At 36.2% G+C, this 7,464-nt stretch overlaps 2 non-coding genes across 2 annotated transcripts; both read left to right on the forward strand.

Annotated features, from left to right (window-relative positions):
* Positions 1-487: 487 nt before the first annotated feature.
* On the forward strand, positions 488-551 carry LOC132012753 (small nucleolar RNA U2-19). Its single transcript, XR_009402734.1, has one exon. It is a non-coding gene; the product is annotated as a small nucleolar RNA U2-19 (small nucleolar RNA).
* A 191-nt stretch (positions 552-742) lies between these two features.
* Positions 743-812, forward strand: LOC132012752 (small nucleolar RNA U2-30). The gene has a single exon (XR_009402733.1). It is a non-coding gene; the product is annotated as a small nucleolar RNA U2-30 (small nucleolar RNA).
* Positions 813-7,464: the final 6,652 nt, after the last annotated feature.

Genomic DNA, 7,464 nt, shown 5'->3' on the forward strand with positions numbered 1-7,464 from the left:
ATAATTAACCATGCAAAACACTGATATCATATACATAGTATCAGCAAATATCCACACTTCAATACTTCGATTATTCTTGAAGATAATAAAGAAATAGTTATTCTAAATTATGAAGGCATTAGCTTTTCCTCTGTATTTTGTTACTGATTCATTTGTTTGTTCATCAAACATTCACTGGAGTACCAGATATACAAAAGGCATTGCTATGAACTATGAATGAGGAGCAATGTCCACAAGTATTTCCACTTTCCCAACAGGAATCTGTTATAAGTCAATGTAGCCTTATAATTTTAAAAGAGTTTTATATTCAGATAGTTATACAATCTAAATTTCTCTAGCATTATCTTATATGTTGAGGCTCTACACTCGTAAGTTTTCCATTTTTAAGCTATGTGATCTTGGATACATATATATCTCTCTCTCTGGGAATCATCTTCTCATCTGTGCAATAAATAAGTGCCCTCTGAGATCTGCTCTTACTGAAGTGGATTAATGATGAAAATAGCCAAATCTGAGCATCAGAAGACCTTCCAGTCTCAATAGTTCTGAGAAGCAAAAGTAATTCAGAACAATAAAGGCTTATGTCTGGAGGGGTGGGGGTGTGTGTGTGCATGTGTGAGCGCGCACGTGCCCACACATGCGCACACATTTGCAAGCGGCAGTGTATAACTAATGACTTGATGAATGAGCCCGGGGTGAGGGTGGAGAGTGTATGTGTGTATATGAAAGACTGATCAGTTCTGAGCAATGATGGAAAGGTTTTACTACTGACATTTACAACTATGAAGGTTTCTACACTTGTTTTGAGCTCAAGAAAAAAATATATATATATAAGTGTACGTATTCCATGACGTTGCAGGCTTATGAAATATTTAGAGAGACTAGCATTCAGCAATAACTCAGTAAATGTTATAACTATTACTTGTAATTATGATCATTATAATAAAGAAATCATGCCTTTATTAAAAGTATTAGAATAAAATTTAAATATTTGAATTGTTCTGCAAAACAGAGATTCAATATGTATGTGTCTTACAGCAAGAAGGAAAAAGATGACATAGAACCATGTTACAAGTTACAATATAATATCATGTATTTATAGTTTCCAGATACAAAAAGGAGTGGTTACTAAACTGATGGGAACCAGAGGGACTTGAAATGCCTAACTACCCCCTCTTTGGGATTAGCATAAAGTCACTTTTCCTGATCATTAGAGGGTACAGGTTCGTCCATAAGCATGGATCAAATGAATAATGAACAGATCCTTGAGATGACAGACACCTTGAGAAATAAAATTATTCAGATGTTCAGGCCAGGCTCCTGAGGCACAAAAGTCATTTTATAAAGTCATCATAGTTGTGCTAGCAATAAAAGCTCACACCTGGTTTTTAATTTTTTTTCTCCTTTAGTAGTTGCCATCAGTTATTGGAGGTGTTTTTTTTTCCCCTGTGTATTTGATATCCATGGGGCGTTTTCGTTCTGCTCGGTGAACTGTGCTGAAACACCTTTCTGAAACCTTTCATTCTTACTTTTAAAGGGAAGTAAGCCTTTAAAGCCTCTTTAAAGAGAACCTATGTGGGGGAAAAAATAATGCTCATCCTTCCACCCCCACATGACCTTTATAGGCCCCCAGCTAAGTATATACGATAATCTCATAGTTAACAAAGACAGTGCCTTATGCTTGCCTTTTTCTCACTTCCATAAGGATGCTGGCTCTGGAATTTTCTAATACGCTGAAGGCATTTTAACTCTATTACTTAATTGTGAAGAAATACTGACCTTGGGGCACCTGGGTGGCTCAGTCAGTTAAACACCTGCCTTCGGCTCAGGTCCTGATCTCAAGGGACTGGGATCAGAGTCCTGCATTGAGCTCCCTGCCTGGCGTGGGGGTGGGGTCTATTTCTCCCTCTCCCTCTGCTACTCCCTCAGCTTGTGCTCATTCTCTCTGTCAAATAAATAAATTAAATCTTATAAAAATAAAAACAAGTACTGACCTTAAGGTGTTGTGGTTTTTGGTGTTTTTTTTTTTTCTATTGTCTTTATTTGTATTAAAAAGAGCTTACATAGAGAATATATGGCACTGTAGTAGAGGTAGAATATGTCGCTTCTAAGGAACTGCCTCAGTTTAACTGTCTTTTCCAGCCTCACACTCTTTCAGATCATCAGGCAAAATAGATTCTCTATGCCAGACATCCCTGATGTTACATATACTTCCTTTCCTTCTGAAACTGCCTGGGACTTTATCCTGACATTTTTAACAGATAAATGAGGAAAAACCCAAGTGTATTTTTCCAACACCTGCCTGGAGAGTATATTCTGTGCTCATTCTAGAATTATCACATGTTATGATGCAAGTTTAGACAACACTCCCCTAAATATAGATGGCAAACGGTAATCTGTTTTAGTGGTTGGGATCAAATTATTTAGATTTAGATATGAACCCCCATCCCAGATTTTTGGCTAAACAAACTTTAAAAAGGTAGCCCCCTTCCCTGATTTAATTTACCTATCTATAAAATAGGGATTAAAAATATCTCAGAAAATTACTGAGGGTAAATGTGGTAATTTATTTTAAAATGTGCTAACTTTTGTGATACCTAATAATTAATAAGCATTCATTACCTTTGTGGCTATTATTCTACAGCTTCCTTCATTTTTTTCATGTTCCAGTTGTAAATACAGACTTTCAAGTCAGCCAAATTCAGTTTCAAAGAATATTATGTATAAGATGTTTGCAATGGAATTCACCTTTCTGAATCGTTTTATTCATCTATTTTCCCAAAGATGTTTTGAGTATTAAATAATGACCATAAAGTACCTAACATATAGCCTAGAACTTAATACTCTGCAAATGGTAGATAGAAGTGGCAGTTTCCCCATTTCCATTAATTTATATCCCAACTAATATAAAAATGCAGTCCACATATGATAATCATAAATCTGAATAATACTGTTGATGTCCATTCTTCACCTTTCATTACCTGCCTGCACTGGAAGGCCAGTTGGAAACATGATGGCATTGGTGTTGGCAAATAAGATCTTGGCACAAGTATCCTGGGAAGCCTTTTTGGAAGGTTTTTGCTTTTCCTCATAAAAGGGATAGAGGAGGCTGATTCCATTCGTTTCCCACTTTTTCATGCTTTAACTGTGTCCATGATTTCTGGATCTGCAGTAACCATCTTGAGACCAAGAAAGAAAGGCTAATATAATTTCAGAGGTAGCAACCCTGGCATTATTACAGAGATAAACCAATGCCAAGAACTGCCAGTTCAGCATGTTTTGTTAACCAAGATAGTAACTGTACAGTTTGGAGAGGTGGAAAGTTGGTTGGGTTTTTTCCACTTTTAAAGTGTTATATCCTTGTAGAGATACTAAACCTCCTCTTGCCTACAAATTAGCCCCAAGAAACCAAAAGAAAAGAAAATAAAAAACTTTTACCCCTTCTAGCAATTTGAATCTACATTTTATTTTACTATGTATGCTCCCGGCCAGATTCTTCCTTATCCTTTATTCTAACATTTCTGGGAATTAGAATACAAAGTGATGCACATAGGTGATCATTTATTTAGTTATCCTTTTTAACTCTTACACTTCCTGAATTTTCTTGTTTTTACACTTTAGAAAAAGGGAAAACTAGATACTTATTACAAGGATATAATGAATTTTAGAGTGATTCTTCGAGGTAGGTTCTATTATTATCATTCCCATTTTACAGATGAGAAAACTAAGAAATTGAGAGACCTAAATTCCCTTACTTTGTAAGAGATTTATTGAGGCAAAATTATATTATTTATGCCTCATATTCTTCATCAATAAAATATGATGGTTTTACAGGTTGGCTTCTAAATTTGCTTTTGTGTATTTGCTACTTCTCTCAGAATATTAACTACCAAATTTCTCCAAGTCCTATTGTCCTTACCACGGCAATTAGAGAGACGCACCATCAACAGGGAGATACTTTGGTACAGACAATATATTTAAACATGGCTTCTCTTAGCCACCTGTACAATGTTTATGGGGAATTTACCTAATCTCTCTAACATATGGTTCCCTCATATGTGAACTTGAATGTGGTATCACATAGCGATTTGATCTGAGACTTCAATGAGATCATCCATATAAAGGACAGGGCTTGGTACATAATGCTCTACAAATATTAGTCATCATTTTTATTGTTATTGCTATCATGTTAATCTCTGAAAACTTGATTCTAAGCAAACTGGTGAGGATTTTCCTGTGAATTAAAATCTATTGTCATAAGAAAATCATCACTTACATATTTGATACATTTCATTAATCTTATCCATAATATCACATTATAAAGTATGAAATTTGATGCATGTTCTATTCTTGGGAATCCTGAGAAATAAACTTGAAAATTCACTTTCATTTTACTAGGCCTATAGCAAAAGAAAAAAAAATCTACTGATGAGACTAACAAAACAAAAGCAACTTTCCTTTAATTTCTTATACCAGTCAATAACTAGATATGGGATAGGGTGGTAAAAGCAGGACAGCTTCATATCAAACATTACACTAAAAACTGGATTCCACCCAATTATCAATCCTAATAACATACGTCTCATGCTTCTTAAGGAACTGGCTGAAACAATGACTGGGTTATTAAATATTATTTATGAGTTTTTAAAGGACATCATGCCTCTGATACCAAAAACTCATCATCTTTCTTTTAGAAAGGGAAAGGACAATTCTAAAAGTAATAAGCCAATCACCTTGATCAGTTGACCAATGAATTTCCAACCATGCTCTTCAGAGCCAATCAAAGGAAAATCTTCTTCACCTTTTCCACACGCTTTTATCTCTATCCTTTTTTTAACTTCAGTTGAAGGATACATACATATGGAATATATATAAATATAAATATATATGCACACACAATAAAAATTTTACAAATTGGACTTTGTTTTTAAGAAAAGTCTTAAGGGCTAAGAAGCCAATAACAACAACAAAAAATAATTACTATTAAAAGACACAGAAAGAAATCACCAAATTGCTTAAAATAAATAAAAAATACATATTATTGATTTCAAAGGCTTTAGATTCACAACCTTATGTGAAATGAGAGTAAGTACTACCAGGATGTTGGGATATTGGAAGTGAGGTTTATTCTTTGACCTCTAATTCTGCCATTCAGAGTATTAATGCTTAGCTGTTACTGATATCAACAAAGCCCAAAGTTGGGATTTATTTAGTTAAGGAAAGTGAATGAATGAGCATTGCAACCATGATCTCCAGACTACAGGAGTGATTACTAGTAACCCTTCAACTAAGGCATTTAAAAAAAAAAAAAAAAAAGTGTTGTCGAGTTCCTGGCTCTCCTAACAGGTACGGCTAGAGGAATACCTGAGAAGTTTTTGGTATTAAATGAGTTCAATATTGCTATCTCTCTGGGATTTTTAATTCCTTCTTTTGCAGTATGCCAGGTAAATTCCAGCTTTAACACTATTTTGATGATAGACCACCGATGTCTCTAGCCTATAGATAGCCAACCTAATTGGTTAAAATCACTCCTAGGTGCTTTAAACAGCACGTGAAATTCTGTAACTTTTGTGGGCATATGCATATTGGTCATTTTTGTCCAACCAAATCACATCCATAGATTCCACACTTATACATGCTTCTGATTCCTGCTAATACAAACTGATGGGGTCCTACAACCCTTGGGTATATAAGCTATACCATTCAGAGTAGGCTTTGTATGTCTCGATCAAGTCCATGTTGGGATCTTACTCCTATGTGTAGAGAAGCCATAAAGGATAGTGCTGGTGGGTAGCTACAAGAACTGGCACTTCTTTGTGAGACACTACACCCAGTAGCAGTCATTAAAAGTTTCATTTCAAGGGGAATCTCTCCCTCAGATGGGAGAGGGAGGTAAGATCACTTTATCCCATGGGATTAAGTCTTGAACTGGCACTACACCTCTATAGCCTTTTAATCAGACCCTGGGGTTGGTCCTCAGCCAAATCTGCCCAATGACTACAAGAAATAAGGGAACTCCTTCAAAGATACCCTTGAAGATTTCTGGTTTCTTTTTCTTTTTTTTTTTTTTAAGGTTTTATTTATTTATGTGACACACAGAGAGAGAGCACAGCAGGCAGAGGGAGAGGGAGAAGTAGCCAGAGGGAGAAAAGGCTCCCCACTGAGCAAGAAGCCCTATGGGGAATTCAATCCCAGTACCCTGGGATCATGACATGAGCTGATGGCAGATGCTTAAGTGACTGAGGCGCCCCAAAGATTTCTGATTTCTTTCTTGCTCTCTGGGTTATATTCTTATGACTTTGAATTTGTTCCTTTGACCCTGTATGATGTCTAGGAGCTTCCAAAACAGCCAACCCAATCCATAATCGTTATAGTCACTACCGTTACCATAAAACCGAGGACTGCAGCACTTGATTCCATTTCCTTGCTTTCTACATTCACTTAAGCCTGTGCCATATGGGTGGAATTTTGAATAATCATAAAGACACTGTAAGCCATGGACTATTAGTGTCCTATTCCTTCCCACCAAAAGATTATCTGTTTCTCAAATGTATGGAGCTACCCAATCGATTTTTCAGGCCACCCCTACTACCAGATATTTAAAAGAGATGGCACATCCAATCTGGCTAATTTGTAAAATGTTTAATAAAGGACCACTTACAAAGGGATGAGCAAGCAGCAAGAAAATAAATGAGAGAAGATATAGTTCCTCGAGAGCTAACAACTAGTGGAAAACCATTACCACCTCTGGGCCTGAAGGTGCAAGGGAGTGAGCAGTTATGAAAATGTACAATAACTAGCTAGTCATCTGAAAGGAACTGGGGTAGCCCACTGCAGGAAGTTAAGGGTCTAAGTGCCCTGACCTCACTCTGGTCCCGCTCAGATATCTGAATCTGAAGAAGTAAATGAAAACTATCCATCCAACATAATCATAATGGGGAAGACATTTCAACTGGGATCTTGTAGCCAAAAATCAGGAGTTTGGATTTCATTCTGACTCTAATGCAAAGCCACTCAAGATTTTTAAGTTGAGAAATAGCATGAAATGCAATTGATGATTTAAAAATAATCCTCTGACTATTCTGTAAAAACAGAACTGGAGAGGGTCAAGAGAAAAAACGGGATGATGAATTTGGAAGTTATTGCAGTGGGTTAGGCAAGAAATGATTGTATTTTGGCTTGTGTTAGAAAGGTGGCAGTAGAGATGGATATAAAGGAGTGGCATGAAGCACAATTTGAAAGGGGAATACAGATGATTTAGTGGTAAATATAATATGGAGAACGAGGAAGAAGATGTCAAATATAAATCTCAATCTTCCGGACTCCCTAACAAGTTAGAGGGTGGGTGTAATTTACTGAGATCTGTTCAGCATGCGCTAGTTGAAAATTAAGTTTGAGAAAAATCCATGAAGAGAGAAGAAAAAAAAAATGCAATGTATAAAAAGTCACACAAGCTGCATAGTT

This window comes from Mustela nigripes, chromosome 2, assembly GCF_022355385.1.
Source record: "Mustela nigripes isolate SB6536 chromosome 2, MUSNIG.SB6536, whole genome shotgun sequence".
In the NCBI taxonomy this organism is placed as follows: domain Eukaryota; kingdom Metazoa; phylum Chordata; class Mammalia; order Carnivora; family Mustelidae; genus Mustela; species Mustela nigripes.